We start from the raw sequence: 17860 nt of genomic DNA, 5'->3' as shown, positions 1-17860 counted from the left end.
AATAATTGGTAAGTAAAATAATCTTGATGGGTTACAGATCTAGTTTAAATGTTGTTTTGTTTTACCTATTTTTGACAAAATTATGGGTGTGGACTTCATTTATGTGAGTTGAACTCCATCAATATTATTTGATAAATTAGATTAAATTATGATGTCAATGGTAAGCGTTGTGAAGTTATGCATAAAGCAAATATTTTTGGTTTGGATGCTTGCAATGGGAAATAACCAAATTTAGTGTTAAATTAGTATTCAAATTATACAAGGCAATTAAGCTGGCTTATATTGTGCATAATTTTTAACTCTTTATCGTCAGAAACATTTTGTATTTGGTCTGTAAAGACTTAAGCTTACATTTATTTCCGTACAAGTATATAGCAGATTCATTGTTCCTTGTTGAATATGCAGGTCATAGTTTTCTAATGACTAAGCGTATGAAAATACAATTTGTAAGACAGTTGTAAAACACAAAACCTGTGCAACTTGCAAATGGTGGAGGAGAAACAGGCCAGGCAGAAAACTTACACCTCATAGATGTGTCTGTACCATAGAGGATCAGCAAGGTTGATGGAGAGCCAAGCAGGTCTTGAGGTAGTCAAAGAGATGATGGAACAAGGACCTCCCATCAAGACTATTGAGGGTGACAGGGACAACACTTTAATGGCAAGGATAATATCAGAACTTGGTGTGAAAATAAGCCAAAAATATTGTTAAAACACTGCATGACCTCCAGAAAGATTAGACACTGACAAGTCTTGTTGTTTAACATTTATCCAAAACAACTAAATACATATTTCCTAAAACCAAGGCAAGCCTGAAGCTCTACGTAGGAACTTAGCTGCATTTATCCCACACCAGTTTGGAGCCCAACGTTAATGTGAAGCTATGTTTTGTGGATACCAACGAAATCCAGGAGCGAAGTACCCTAACAGAAGTTTACCTTATGAAGCTCCTTTGAAAAATCCAGCCCTATGTGAAAATTTATTTATTTTGTGTAAGCCAATAATTGCAAATGCCACTGTTTATTCTCAGATCTTGGACCAAGCACTTACAATATGGTGAACGTTAAAGTCTAGATTACATATTAAAAGCCACAGTTACTTGCACCAATGAAGGACGAAGCTGCTTATCTGAGGTTAATGATTTGTGACAAAAAAGTTTTATCCAGCTGTGTTTGATTAGTTAATGTGCATGATTATTTATTTATTCTTTTTTATTTATTTGTTTATACTCATATAGGGCTCTATAGACAGAGACAGGGAAGTTTTAGAACTTGGGTATTTATGTTATGTAAAAGACAGAGGCAACAATGTCCTATGAATACATGAATTCTAGTTTGTGTGTTTCTTCCTTTGCATGAAATGTTTTAAATTTTAAATTCAAAAATGTTTTCCATTCTTGAACATTTGAGTCATATGTAAAAAAAAATACATTATTCAAAATGGATTCTATTATTAAAAAGGGAACTATTTACTTATTGAAAAATGCACCAAGTTTTAATTATTAATTGTACCTGGGTTTTCGATTAAAATGGGAAAAAGTAAAAAGGTTTAACTATTGATTACCATGATTATTATATAATAATTGGAGATGTTTGATCGAAATCTTTAAAACAACAGCCCTAATTATAAGGATTGAAAAATGAGCATATCTTTATATCTAATCTAGATATATATATACTGGTAGTGAGACATGTAAATGTTGTAACAAATTTTTAAGTCATTAATTACCTTGTATTTTTTTATACTTTTAAAGAGCATGGCCTGTCTCCCGGCAGTTACACTGTATCATACAACTTAAAGAAAGATATGGAAAGAGAATGTCGTCAACAAAAAACACCGAAACCAGATAAAAAGTTAAGACGTCTTCAGTTTAAAGATGAAATAATGACATCCAAAGAAACATGCGAAGCATCTGAAGGAACAATCTATGACTTAGGTTTTTCTAATTACAAAAAGGAAGTTATGGTATGACTGTGAATGCGACAACTCTCTACAAGAGACCAAATGACACAGAAAAAAATAACTATTGGTCACCCTACCACCTTAAACAATGACCAAAGCCTTTTTTTAATAATCAAGTGCATATGTGCATAAGTCAACTTTGTAATGTCCTTATTAAATTAAAAAAGAAGTATTCAGTTCTGAAATAAGTATGAAATCTATTTCTGTATACTTCTTCTCATAAAAAAGTATACCTTGATTGAGATTAGATGGAACCATGCACCATTTTTTAAATTCCAAATGAAAATTACCAATTGAAATTCTGAATTTTATAAGAAAATGACCCATTATCATACTTATAATAGGAATTTCTGTGTGTATTCTGGTGTGTACATGTTTGTAAAACTAATTGGCTTGTTGTTGACATTAGTCTGGGAGATCAAGATGCAGATATCCACTAGATACCAAATACCATACATAAGCCAACATCTTCAAACGTTTCATTGTAATAAACTTAGAAACAACTGATTTGCATATGTTAGCTGACATGTAATCAATTATGTTTGAACATTTCTATATTTGAAAACCAATGGCCTCTATAATAAAAGGAATTCAAGAGCTTTTAAATCTCATTTTTAAAACCCTTAATATAAAAAAAAGAAGATTGTTATGATTGCCAATTTGAATAATTCTCACAATGGACCAAATGACACTGATATTAACAACTATATGTCACTTCATGGCCCTCAACAATGAGCAAAGCCCATACCGCATACATGTAGTCAGCTATAAAAGAACATATGTGTAAGTGTCGTAAAACATACGCACAATTGGAAGACATTGCATTCTAGATAATAAAATGCAAAAATGTTGGAAAACTGCACACAAGATAACAATCACATTATACTGTGGATTCATTTATTTTCGTGGGTACCAATTTTCGTGGATAGAAGAAAACTTGCATATTCGTGGATATTTAAAATCGTGGTTCTAAACAAGTTCACATGCATTCCTTTAGAAAATTTGCACTTCGTTGAACATTATAATTCGTTGTTTCCCTGTACCCACGAAATCCACGAAAATTGGTATCCAACGAATATTAATAAATCCACAGTATATTTTAACTAGAACAATGACATATATATCATATCATATTTATTTTCTTTGCACAATGCACAGCATGATTTTTTTCTTCTTGAGCATGTTTAATTTGAAAGTAAAATTGATTCATAATGAATTTTCTTTTATTTGTTCTTCCAGTTAGGCAAAATGTTATTCCTCATATACCTTGAATAGCCGCTGTAGAACATGAAACCGGCAGCCAATTTACCTGTTATGTGGTACCAAAAGCTCCCATATCACCAGTAGCTGAAGTCATACCAGGAATTGTGTTGGATGGGACCAACCTTAGACTAAAAGGAAAGTTATTGCAGCATTAAAAATAGTTGAAGCTCGCAGTAATTTTTCTTTTAACTGCAGAAGTTTATTAATGCTGCCCTTATTGGTCATAATGAACACAAATGTGACTTTCGTATTATTTCAAACGCAGCTGACAAATCTAAATTATTTAATATGTACTTGGAATGCTGTGGTGGCTGTATTGACTCTATTGCTGTTCTAAAATGTAAGTTTCGAAAACTTCCGAAATATTCACAACCTTACTTGGCAGAACATGTTTGCAATAAGAATTATAAAGCACATAGAGCACCATACGACGTGTCTATATTAAATGAAATATCAAAAGTTTACCTTTTAAAGCATACATACTCACCTGGTGATCATTTGCTACAGGAAAACTTTGATAAAAACAAGCTTAGGAATTTATCCAGCCTGCACTTTTTAAGTGGCCAGGGTGTGGTGAAAATAACTAGAAAACATTTCAGAATCTGGTTTAAATTTGACCACTTGGAACCTATCTGAAAACGTGAATGTGAAGATGGACACACACATTTTTTCTGCCGCCAAAACAGTATTGGTAAACCCAGAGTTTCCAGCGACAAAAAAAACTTATATCCTCATATGTTCAGAAGCTGTCTTAGCTTTTTGCAGGCACATCATTAGACTATATACTTTTAAACACAGTATTGATGTTATACATGTAGTTCCACTTTTTCAAGAGACATTTCTTTATAGAAAAAGTGAAGTCAAAATAGTGTAATAGATCATTTTGGGAATAATGTGACAATTTAGACAACATTTAAATTATTTTTGCAAAAAATATTATAAATGTCTTATTTTTAACAACGTTTCGTCTCTCATATATCCATTGTCCTTTACCTCATTTTTCTTGATTAGTGAATAGTTGAAAAAAGTTTTGTATTGTCAATTCTCACTTATGATGATTAATAGGATATCTACATTTGGTATGAGCATGCATTGCAAGTTTCGCATGTATGTAAACCCGTTTTACTTGACATTGACCACATGTCATGGATCAGTGAACAAAGTTAAGTATTTATGATAAAGCCCATATATCAGATACAAAAACAATAGGTCTGCTTTATTGGTTGCATTGTAAGATTGATCACGATCTCATTTTGATGGTTTATTGATCAATGTTATTTATTTCTTGTTTGGTCTTATTTCAAGTACTAGTAAGAAATAGGTAAACTATATTTTATTAAAATCTTTGTAAGTTGTATATATCTAGTTGGCAGGTGTATTCTGACAATGACTTATTTTCATAGTTCATTGTTCACTGTTATTTTTCTCTATTTGGTCTATTTTCAGATACTGTAAGGACATGTGAACCACATTTGGTGTATGTATTAACGGTGGTATAGTGTATTTGTCCAATTTGCACGTGTGTTCTGATCTTGACTTGATTTTCATGGATTATTTATAATTGTTATTTTTTTAAAGTTTGTCTAGTTTCTCAGATAATGTAAGTGATAAGTCAACGATTGTTCAGCCTACATGTATTTATCTCACCTTGATCTCAAATACATTGATCATTATAATGCTAAATGAATGTATAACTTTTAGTGTGATATTGTTTTTTTAGTTACAACATAAGTTGATAATGAACACTGTATAGGGCATGACATTCCTGTGTGTCCACTCTGAAAAACTAAAAATGTCTTTGTAATTCAATTAGAATTAGCTTTGCTGGCATATTTCTGAAAAAGTCTTTACTATTGATTATATAAATATGATAATATTTATTTGTATCCTCTTAACCACCATGACCATGTTTATACTTTCTTTTAAAAAAATCATGATTATGTGCAAATAAATATTGAAATGTGATTGAGTATATTGAATATCATAATAGAAGATTTCGTATATTTATCATATGCATTACGGAGTATAAACCCGATAAAAAAAATCAAGGGAGATAATTAATCTAACTTGGTTCAATGTTGCACAGGAATGATGGGGTATAATTTAGTGAGCTCTAGTGAATGCTGGTATGAAATAAAAGCCTATGCATCCTCTGCATTCAATATTGCATGATACTGTTCATGTGATGTCTGGTGTTACACATTGGACTAAATCAGAAGTATGTAGCAAAACCGAAAATAGTGTCTATGATTTCATTCTTAAACAATGTTAAAGGAATATTAACCCATTAATAAGTACAATAATTCTATTTTTTCATACTTTAACATGTTTCAATAACCTACTTTTGAAAACAAAATGAGCCAAAAGAAGAGTAAAGTCTTATTTCAGGTACTCAAATTACCTTTACTTTTGATCTTTTGACCTCAATGTTAAAGGTAATCCTTTATATATTGCATATCATCAAATAGTCATGATTAACAGATGTAATGAAATATAATGGTACCTATAGGTAAAGTTATGGTACCTATATAAGATTGACAAATTTGATACTTTTCTTCTTTTTCTATTACCATGATTACAAGTAACAATTACACATTTCTAGACTCGTTAATATTTTTTTGTTTAGGCTTGTATCATATTTTTCCTCCGGTTTATATGATCCGTTCATCCTATATTGACTCTTAAACTTTTATCTTAGTTTATCTAAAAATGAGGGTACTTTTTCTAAAAATGAGGATACTTTTTATATGGCCTTCCAAATACCGTTTCGATCCCTAACATCACTGAAGAGACATTTATTGTCAAAATCCAGATATGGTGTCCTAAAAAAATATTGACACTGTATGTTTGTGGCATAACATCGTGGCCACAAGTTATGTTTTCTGTTTAGTATTAAATTGATATTTAGATCCTTTTTATTACATCTTGTGATCTATTGTATTTTGCAATCGCCAATGGCAGTCAGCAGAGTTAATAAACATCAGTTGTTCGACCTGTTAGTCAAATGCGATTTGTTTAAATATACATTTTCACCTTTTTAGTCTTTTGGAAAATGTTGTTTGCGCTGTTTTTAGACCATTCTTCAACGAAACTTGTTTAACATGCACATGTATAAAGATTGCGGTTTTTATCCAACGCAATCATAGGTTGAAAAGTAGTTTTCAATTGAGACTCGTTTATATTTTATGTGTGGTCTTGTATCATATTTTCCCTCCGGTTTATATGATCTGTTCATCCTATATTGACTCTTAAAATTCAAGAGTTTATAAAAAAAATGAGGATACTTTTTATATGGCCTTCCAAATACCGTTTCGATCCCTAACATCAATGAAGAGACATTTATTGTCAAAATCCAGATATGGTGTCCTAAAACAATATTGACACTGTATGTTTGTGGCATAACATCGTGGCCACAAGTTATGTTTTCTGTTTAGTATTAAATTGATATTTAGATCCTTTTTATTACATCTTGTGATCTATTGTATTTTGCAATCGCCAATGGCAGTCAGCAGAGTTAATGAACATCAGTTGTTCGACCTGTTAGTCAAATGCGATTTGTTTAAATATACATTTTCACCTTTTTAGTCTTTTGGAAAATGTTGTTTGCGCTGTTTTTAGACCATTCTTCAACGAAACTTGTTTAACATGCACATGTATAAAGATTGCGGTTTTTATCCAACGCAATCATAGGTTGAAAAGTAGTTTTCAATTGAGACTCGTTTATATTTTATGTGTGGTCTTGTATCATATTTTCCCTCCGGTTTATATGATCTGTTCATCCTATATTGACTCTTAAAATTCAAGAGTTTATAAAAAAAATGAGGATACTTTTTATATGGCCTTCCAAATACCGTTTCGATCCCTAACATCAATGAAGAGACATTTATTGTCAAAATCCAGATATGGTGTCCTAAAACAATATTGACACTGTATGTTTGTGGCATAACATCGTGGCCACAAGTTATGTTTTCTGTTTAGTATTAAATTGATATTTAGATCCTTTTTATTACATCTTGTGATCTATTGTATTTTGCAATCGCCAATGGCAGTCAGCAGAGTTAATGAACATCAGTTGTTCGACCTGTTAGTCAAATGCGATTTGTTTAAATATACATTTTCACCTTTTCAGTCTTTTGGAAAATGTTGTTTGCGCTGTTTTTAGACCATTCTTCAACGAAACTTGTTTAACATGCACATGTATAAAGATTGCGGTTTTTATCCAACGCAATCATAGGTTGAAACGTAGTTTTCAATTGAGACTCGTTTATATTTTTCGTGTGGTCTTGTATCATATTTTCCCTCCGGTTTATATGATCCGTTCATCCTATATTGACTCTTAGAATTCAAGAGATTATCAAAAAATGAGGATACTTTTTATATGGCCTTCCAAATACCGTTTTGATCCCAAGCATCACTGAAGAGATATTATTGTCGAAATCCGGATCTGGTGTACTAAAAAAATATTGACACTGTGTGTTTGTGGCATAACATTTGGCCAAAAGTTTTTTTTTCTGTTTAGTATTAAATTTATATTGAGATCCATTTTATTTCATCTTGTGATCTATTGTATTTGGCAATCGCCAATGACAGTCAGCACGGTTGAAGAACATCAGTTGTTCGACCTGTTAGTCAAATGCGATTTGTTAAAATATACTTTTTCACCTTTTAGGTCTTTTGGAAAATGTTGTTTGTGCTGTTTTTAGACCCTTCTACAACGAAATTTGTTTTACATGCACATGTATAAAAAATTGCGGTTTTTATCCAACGAAATCATAGGTTTGAAAGTAGTTTTCAATTTAGACTCGTTTATATTTTTTCGTTTGGGCTTGTATCATATTTTCCCTCCGGTTTATATGATCCGTTCATTCTAAATTGACTCTTTTAAAATTCAAGAGTTTATCTAAAAATGAGGGTACTTTTTCTAAAAATGAGGACACCTTTTTATATGGCCTTCCAAATACCGTTTCGATCCCTAACATCACTGAAGAGACATTCATTGTCGAAATACGGATCTGGTGTACTTAAAAAAATATTGACACCGTATGTTTGTGGAATTACATCGTTTCCACAAATTATATTTTTTGTTTAGTATTAAATTTATATTTAGATCCATTGTATTACATCTTATGATTTTTTGTATTTGGCAATCGCTAATGACAGTCAGCAGGGGTAATGAACATCAGTTGTTCGACCTGTTAGTCAAATGCGATTTGTTTAAATATACATTTTCACCTTTTTGGTCTTTTGGAAAATGTTGTTTGCGCTGTTTTTTAACCATTCTTCAATGACCATTAATGACTTCCCTGGTATTCCCCTTTGCGTATTCAATTGCTAAAAGGGATTATTTCAGGTGTAAACGAGCATTATACTGGGTTTCTGATTTTGATTCTTTGAAAGAACAGAAACAGCATCCTTGATTCGTACCTTAACTCGGTTATGTCTTTCCTTAAATTAGCATTACGGTCTTTTTCCGTTTAAGCAGCGAACATCTGATCTCTAAGCACAATTTATCAGAAAAACCGTACAATTTTTATAAGCCATCTTTTAAGTGATATCACTATTTTCCCCATGAGTCATGGTAGACTTTCACAAAAAGAACGACCCATATGGAGCCGGGGTTGTGTTGACATTTTCTAAATATAGTAGATACAATTAAATTTAAGACATAAAATTGGTTCAGTATGATCCTTTGAAAACAATACAAAAAACAAGTTGTGTGAAATTGACTTTTGATAATATTACTGCTGCTGCGGGAGAAGTCATTGTAAAACCAAGACGGATCGCTTATCGTCGATGTTTGTAATGTGTTTTGACTTAAAGGGTTTAGACAAACTAGTAAATCAATATAATATAAAATGATATTCGGATACTTATTCTACTATGTTAAGTGTTTTCAGGTTTATTATATTTCCGACAAATCAACAAAAATCTTTGATACGGATAATCCAAAAGTTAAACGACTTCAAATCATATTAGGGATTTTAAGTCAAGAAAAGACATATGAATTTTGGTAACTGAAAGAGATACTTGGATAAAGTTACGTTTACAGAATAAATTACCTTTCATAATAACATATACATTATATAAAAGATAGACAACCCATCTTTTGAGTCAATCAAAGAAAATAACTTGCACAAAGACATATGTTATTTGAATATATGTCATACAATAATCGAGCTGTTATATTTAGTGAGAAAATGTACGTGTGGTGGAGATATATCAATAATGTATATATATACACTCTCTTATGGGACCCGAATTGACGACGATGCTTTCGTATGTGTACCTCAAATTTTGCAAAGATAAGATAGTTTAAACTCCTGAAGTCTGTAGCATGTGTATTAGAAACATTGGAGGAGAAAACCGTTGTATTTAGTTTTGGGAATATATCTCATTTCCCTTATTAGAAGACTTATTAAGGTGAAAGTAAATGCAATAAGCAGGACAACTTAGTAGAAACTAAATTTGGAAGTACGTGTATGACCGTGTGGTTGTCTGCATTACAATTTCGTAGCTGAAAATGACCGTAACGTGTAGTTAGGAGACACTTATAATGATAGTATTATATGAAAAATATCAAGCTTGATTTTCGTTGCAACAAAGTAGATTGTCATAAATAGACATGTGAAATGATTCATCAGCTCCATTCACACAATGATCACTTGGATAGCGGAAACATTTGTATTGGGTCTTCTATCTTTATTATTTTACTCTGTATTATGTGACCTTATTGAATGTAACACAAAATTCGGAAAAATATATTTGTTAAAATAAATTCCTGTTAGAATGTTGATAAGGTTCAATAGACTTCCATTGATATATTTGTGTTTCTGTAATTGACTCTCAATGTGTTATTTGAATCTTTAATGTATTACGAAAAGTTTGTGCGTGAACTATTACCTGTCTTGTTTATTTAAGCCTGTGAAAATGTTGTCTTAATTGGTTAAACATACGTTCATGAAAATGTTTTTGCATTGATAAAACTATGATGTGATATGAATTGATTGCAAATGAGACAATTTCCCAAAAGACACTAGATGAAATAGAAATGATAGCTTTAACAATGTGCTCTCCCATACTGCATAGTCAAATACGATATACAACAACAAACAACACCCACTTTCGGGTTAAATTCATTTGAAGGCACCAACCCTCCTCTTACCTGGGACAGTATTGTAAAAGTACAACATAAGAACAAACTTTAAAAATCAGTTGACGCTTAACTCATCAGATGGATGCAAAGCAGAAATACAAAATGAGAGATTAGATGTGGCAGGGAACTTACACATCCAAACTTACTATATTTACAGGGACAATTTAAAGGCATTTTGAAAATTTAAACTGATGTTTGAATGTACAGAGATACATTTAGTGGGAAAGGGTTGGAGGTGGTGGTCAGGGAATCATGAGACGACTAGAAGTTAACTGTTTAACCATTACTAAAAACAGGGATACTAATGTCCAAAATAGTACTGTAGATTCTCATATTGTTGCAATGTTTTTATTATTGCGAAAAATGCGACAGGGTTATAAACGCAATAATTTCAACTCGCATTTTAAAATTCTTCATTTGTATTAAACAGGATTTTATCTGAATATTGCAAAAATTAAATTAGCATTTCAGTTATAAATTACAAAATCCAAATAATAAATGCTTGCAATAATTTCTGAATTTACAGTACTAGGTATAGCTTTGTTTCATGGACTTCAAACAATTACCTCGTATTAGAACTCCTAATACACATTGATAATCATGTCATTATCAACTACATTTCCACGTAAGTGACACTAGTGGAAAGGTTTTGAGAAGAGCAACAGGGTTAATGAATACACATTAAAAAACATCTTGACCTATATTTTCCACATGAGTGACATGGTTAAAATTTTGGATTCAGATCAATATATGGTGTATAAAATGATATAGCACTTATTCTTTACCAGTGGATGGATTTTGAAAAGTCCAACATGATTCACTCAATTTAAAAAAAAAAAAGGAAAACTAACCTACATTTTCCACTTGATCAACATGTTTAACTTTGTGTGTTTATGTCTCTCTGTAATATAATAGACATGGCATTACATTGATATTTGACCAGTGGATAAAAAGCTTGGGTAGAACAACATTTTTACTATTTATAAAGTCACTTCGGCCTACATTTTCTGCTTAAGGTGGTATGGGTGTCTTTCGCCATCTTGGATTGTATAAAACAGAGAATCTAAGGTCCATATTTTCAATCAAGTTAGCAAAATTTGATGCAGGAATGCAGATATTTCATGTGAATTTTCATTTAAAAGAACCAATTTATAAGAATATAACTTATAAATATTAACTATTTTACAAGTATAGATTATTTTTGGTTGTTTTTTAATATTTTCAAATTGGCATTTTAAGGGGAGGTAACTCTAAAACAGTGCATTTTCTGAAGGACTCTGCATGACATTTTCCTATTTTGTCTTTTAGCCGGAAAAAACGTACGGTGACCCTATCTTTTCTAATTATGATCTTTTCAAAGCATTGTCTGAAAGCAATCTTTCCTAATTAATTTTACAATTCTATCATTTTGTTTAGTTTCTATTCACAAAATGGTGTTTTTTCCTGTATAATCCAGACAAAATGTGCCATTTTGTCATATCCTGTAGCTCGAGAAAATGCGCGGTGACCAATAATTTTTATAATATTTTTGAACATGAACCAATAGATACTACATTTTGACAAAGTATGAACAAATTCTATCATTTTTATTTTAGACTCCTATACCACCTTAAATGGTTTATTTAAGATTTTGCATTAAGACATTTAGGTCACATCTGATACATTTCATGTGGTATAGCAATGATTGTACTCCATCGGTTAATAGATCTGATATAAATTTTTTCAGTGCGTCTCGACCAAATATATTTCATAGGTATCTCTTATATGACGGAGATTGTATATTTGAGAACTAATTTATCTTTAAACTTAATAAGGGATATACTATTCTTTAAAGTACATTTGTAGATTAATTTTTTATCTGTATAGATATTGATGAAAGCCTCATTGAAGATGCTCAAATTCTCAAAGGAGTACATTCACAGAATCAACTAATTTTTCAAATATTTAACATCAGATTAGGAAACAGATTATTTCTGACAATAAGAAACTCAACAGAGCTTTGCATTTCCTTTGTAATGGAAAGTATCCACCATTTAGGAAACATTTGAATCTGGCATTGAATGTGGAATCAAAAAGCACAAAGGCTTTTTACAAAAAATTATCCTCACAAACTGTTGTTTTGATTTTGAATTACATTGTACCTGAACAATTCTTTAAAATGTTTTGGTTTGTAGTAGAAAAGAAGAAAATGGACGAAACTCAGTCAATATTATAACAGCATGTTATGACTGAAGCTCTTATTGAAGCATACTTAGACCTGAATAGTAATCAGACCTGGCTTTAGATCTCATCACTGTTTGCTTGCATTGAGACTGTTTTGCATGTTTCTCTTTTTGGCAGACTTCGCTAATATTATATGACAGTAAAGCAAACAGCCTGCATAATTATACAACTATTTTAATGAAAATGTCTGCACCACAGTTCATTTATCTGTGTATATTTGTTTGTATTCATGTGGGCATAACATGAATGTTATGTCAAATTGAATTATTTTGGTTTGTCTCTGGTAGTAATAGGCTAACTGCATCTTACATGTCTTATACCCATGCCTCAAGTTGTTAAAGACTACTTTCTAGGAGACAATTTAACATTGATGTTATATCAACTGTTATCCCAGAAGCTACATAGGGATCACTATCTGTCACTCATGTCAGTGTCAAAAATAATTAAGTCTTCATGTCAGCGTCAAACAAATTAAGTCACACTTTCCTCAGCATCTGCTTGATATTTGACATGAACCCAATGTGATAAAGCTTATTCAGATTAATTCCAATATAAAACATAGACCTTTTTCTATAAGTAAGAAGCACCCAGTCTAAATTTTATATGTGTATGTAATATCAAATACAAAATATATTACAATATCAAGACTGAACAAAATTGTGGCCATATCCACCTTTGACAAGAAACATCAAAAATTAGCGCAAGTGCAACAATTGTAAAGATTTCAGAAATTTAAACTTAAATAATGATGATACTTCCTGTTGAATATTCATAGTACAGTCGACTCCACTTAATTGCATACCGGATAATTGCACAATTCGGTTCATCATTCAAACAAAACACGCAATAGACATTAGTTCTGTCATTATTTTTTTTATATTTTAGACGATCATATACATTTGTAAAGTTTCTGTTGTAACCAATAAAAAATCACAAATACGGCGAATTGCCATCATGTCCATCTTTGATATCGTAAGAAGGCATCATTTGCCGAGCACCATTTTCTTGCATTTTCTAGATAAATATATAAGCTTCATGCTGTACATAAAATATCAGTTTGTTTGGAATATTTTGGATTCGGACCATTTCGCATGACTGGCTCTAAAAATATCAAAGTATGGCCCATGGTAACATTTGCTGTATTAGTAAAGCCCTACAGATAGGTGCGGTTCTAACCTTAACAAAAGTTAATTTGGAGCAGACTTGTTGACTGCTTTCTAAGTTAACTTGAACATTTTTAAGCAGTCAAGCAAGTTAGCTTCGTCGATGGTGGACCAGACCAACGGTCTGCTTTTTTATGACTGCTCCAGACCCATCGACAGGTCTGCTTTTAACCAGTCCTGAGGACAGGTCTGCCCCATACCAGACCTGTGGACAAGTCTGCTTTTCACCAGTCCTGAGGACAAGTCTGCCTCAGACCAGACCTGTGAACAGGTCTCCTCCTGACAAGACCTGAAGACAGGTCTGCTCCTGACCAGACCTGAGGACAGGTCTGCTTCTGACCAGACCTGTGGACAAGTCTGATATTGACCTGACCTGATATTGAGAACAGGTCTGCTTATGACATATTATCGTTATAAGAGTGTTCATATCAGACTTGCGCTTTAATTAAAATATGTAAACAACATCTGCATTGTTTTTCCACAGAATGATACCATTTATTATTTACTCGCTAGACTCTACTAGATATTATGCAAATTCTCTTTTTTTTTTATTTGATATACATGTATTCTTATATAAATAAAATATGGCTATACAATCATAGAGAGTGTTTTTTTATAAGAAGGCGAATAGAGGTTGTCAAACGCATCGGAACAATATTCTTATATCACGGGATATGAACAACATTGTCGACGTTGCTTCGTTTCCCGTTTTTTACCTGTCCCGTCCTTAATTTACTTTATGCATAAATTTGAACATGTATGGATATTTCATTGTTATTCAACTTGTTTGTATTAGATTTACTATTCTATCTTCCGCAGCATATTCTAACAGAAATTGTACAGTGTCCGTAAGCATACAGGGTGGTGAAACTATCAAAAATCTCGTCAAATTCGTCAGATTTATCGAGAGCTTTGTCTTTGCCGATTAATTGATATATGGGACGTCTCAAAATTATACTTTATTGCGCACTTTAATGAAATATTTGCCACTTGACGTTTAACTATAAACAAAACCAATCAACCGACATAATAGATGAACAGTATACTATTCCCAGAAGTGAATATCATAAACGTTTTTTTTTTATTAAAGCATTGACATTGTAAATAGTACAAATGAATTCAGGCATGTCAGTGTTGGTACTTTGATGATGCGGCATAATTGTTTTGTTTTACACACCATACTATATATCACATACTATATATGTAGTGACTGTTATTATGAATATAGAGATGAAATGCTGACACTCTCAATTTATGCAGAATATTTTTAGCATTAATAGTTTTCCAATATTATTGATTACATGAACATCCTACTAAAATGTGCACAGGAGCGCAAGGAGAAAACATTAAGTCGCTCGGTACAATATTAAGCGGGTATAAAGATTTTCTAATAAAAGTGCACATATGGTCACTTTTGGTCAGATAATTTTGTTGAACAAGTCAGCATGTGGAATTAAAACTACTGACATTTTGTTACGTATCAATATTGTGAATAAAAGGAGGACATGCTGGTATCTTAAATGTATGCGAACAAAAATTTGTTGTTATTATATTGCAATATTGCTGTCCATTGTATTATACATTGAATCTTGACATATAACATATGGCTGATTTACTATGCAGGTAAATAGATTTGAAATTTTACGTGCACATATGGTCAATTTTGGTTGATACGGTCAAAAAATGTTGTTGTACAAGTCAGCTTGAGGTATCAAAACTACTGAAATTTTGTTACGTATCAATATGTTCAATAAAAGGAGGACCTGCTGGCACCCTAAATTTATGCGAACAAAAATTGTTTTTCATTGTATTGCAATAATGCTTTTCATTGTATCATACATCAAATCCTGACATAAAAATATGGCTGATTTACAATGCAGGTATATAGATTTACAATTTTAAGTTCACACATGGTTAGTTTTGGTTGATGCGGTCCACTAATTTTGTTGTACAAGTCAGCATGAGGTATTCAAACTACTGAAATTTTGTAACTTATCAATATTTTGAATACAAGGAGGACCTGCTGGCATCCTAAAGTTATGCAAACAAAAAACTGTTGTTTATATATTGCAAAATTGCTTTCCATTGTATTATACATTGAATCCTGACATAAAAAAATATGGCTCATCTACAATGTGGGTGTATAGATATACAAATTAAAGTGCACATATGGTCAGTTTTGGTGTATGCAGTCAAATACTTTTGTTGTACAAGTCAGCTGGAGGTATCACAACTAGTGAAATTTGTTTACGTATCAATATTTTGAATAAAAGGAGGACATGCTGGCACTCTAAATTTATGCAAAACAAAATTTTGTTGTTATTATAATGCAATATTGCAGTCCATTGTATTATAAATTGAATTCTGACCTAAAAAATATGGCTGATTTACTATGCAGGTATACATGGTATATAGATTTACAATTTTAAGTTCACATATGGTTAGTTTTGGTTGATGTGGTCAAAAAATTTTGTTGTACAAGTCAGCATGAGGTATCAAAAATACTAAAATTTTGTTACGCATCAATATTTTAAATAGAAGGAGTACATGATGGCACCCTAAATTGATACAAACCAAATAATTTTTTTCATTGTATTGCAATAATGCTGTCCATTGTAATATACATCAAATCCTGACATAAAAAAATATGGCTGATTTACTATGTGGGTATATAGATTTACATACTGAAGTGCACATATGGTGAGTTTTGGTTGATGCGGTCAAACAATTTTGTTGTACAAGTCAGCATGAGATATCGAAACTCATGAAATTGTGTTACCTATCAATATTATGAATAAAAGGAGAACATGCTGGCACCCTAAATTTATGCGAACAAAAATGTGTTGTTATTGTATTGCAATCTTGCTATCCATTGTATTAAACATTGAATCCTGACATAAAAAATATGGCTGATGTACTATGGGGGTATATAGATTTACAATTTAAAGTTCACATATGGTCAGTTTTGGTTGATGCGGTCAAATGATTTTGTTGTACAAATCAGCATGAGGTATCAAAACTACTGATTTTATTTTACGTATCAATATTTTGAATAAAAGGAGGACCTGCTGGCAACCTAAATTTAAGCGAACAAAAATGTGTTGTTATTTTATTGCAATATTGCTATTCATTGTATTATACATTGAATTCTGACATAAACAAATATGACTGATTTACTATGCGGGTATATGGATTTACAAATTAAAGTGCGCATATGGTAAGTTTTGGTTGATGTGGTCAATAAAATTTGTTGTACAAGTCAGCATGCTCACGGTATTAAAACTACTCAAATGTTGTTACGTATCAATATTTTGAATAAAAGGAGGACATGCTGGCACCATAAATTTATGCAAACAAAAAATTGTAGTCATGTGTTTAAATGAATTAAACTATTGCTGATTGTGGATGCATAGTTCAAGGATGTATAACTAATAAGGACGTATACAATTGAACATCAAATACACTTCTTTTCAAAGATATAAATAATAAAGTGCAAATATGGTTGAATTTGATAGGTATTGGAATTTATATTCAGTGCCCGTTATCACTGTAACCGCGATCGTTTTGATAATTGATAGATTGTCAGATCACAGATAAATTTGTGTTACAAGCAACGTTTTATGTGTATTTAATTTTCAAATATTTGTATTTAATCCTGTTTATAAAACGAAAGTATTAATTTCACTTTATTTTCGATGTTAATACTACGAAACAAAGATATATTAAAAATATTTATAAAAAAAATCGATGTAGAGCGGTCCTGGTTACAAGTTAACTTAGTGTTGAGCAGACCAGTCAAAAGTTAACTTGGGAACAGGCCTGGTTTTGATCGAACTTTTGGTGGGGTTCGTGTTGTTTATTCTTTAGTTTTCTATGTTGTGTCATGTGTACTATTGTTTTTCTGTTTGTCTTTTTCATTTTTAGCCATGGCGTTGTCAGTTTGTTTTAGATTTACGAGTTTGACTGTCCCTTTGGTATCTTTCGTCCCTCTTTTAACTTATGTTAACTTCGTGACAGGACTGGTTTCGAATTTAACTTATGTTAACTTTATGACAGGACTGGTTTCGAATTTAACTTATGTTAACTAATGACAGGAC

General features: G+C 31.7%; 1 pseudogene; it reads left to right on the top strand.

The window, feature by feature from the left end:
* Window positions 1-531: 531 nt before the first annotated feature.
* On the top strand, window positions 532-5127 carry LOC139493192 (uncharacterized; annotated as a pseudogene).
* Window positions 5128-17860: the final 12733 nt, after the last annotated feature.

This window comes from Mytilus edulis, chromosome 1, assembly GCF_963676685.1.
Source record: "Mytilus edulis chromosome 1, xbMytEdul2.2, whole genome shotgun sequence".
In the NCBI taxonomy this organism is placed as follows: domain Eukaryota; kingdom Metazoa; phylum Mollusca; class Bivalvia; order Mytilida; family Mytilidae; genus Mytilus; species Mytilus edulis.
The sequence above is the reverse complement of the archived record's forward strand: the minus strand, read 5'-3'. Positions and strand labels throughout refer to the sequence as shown.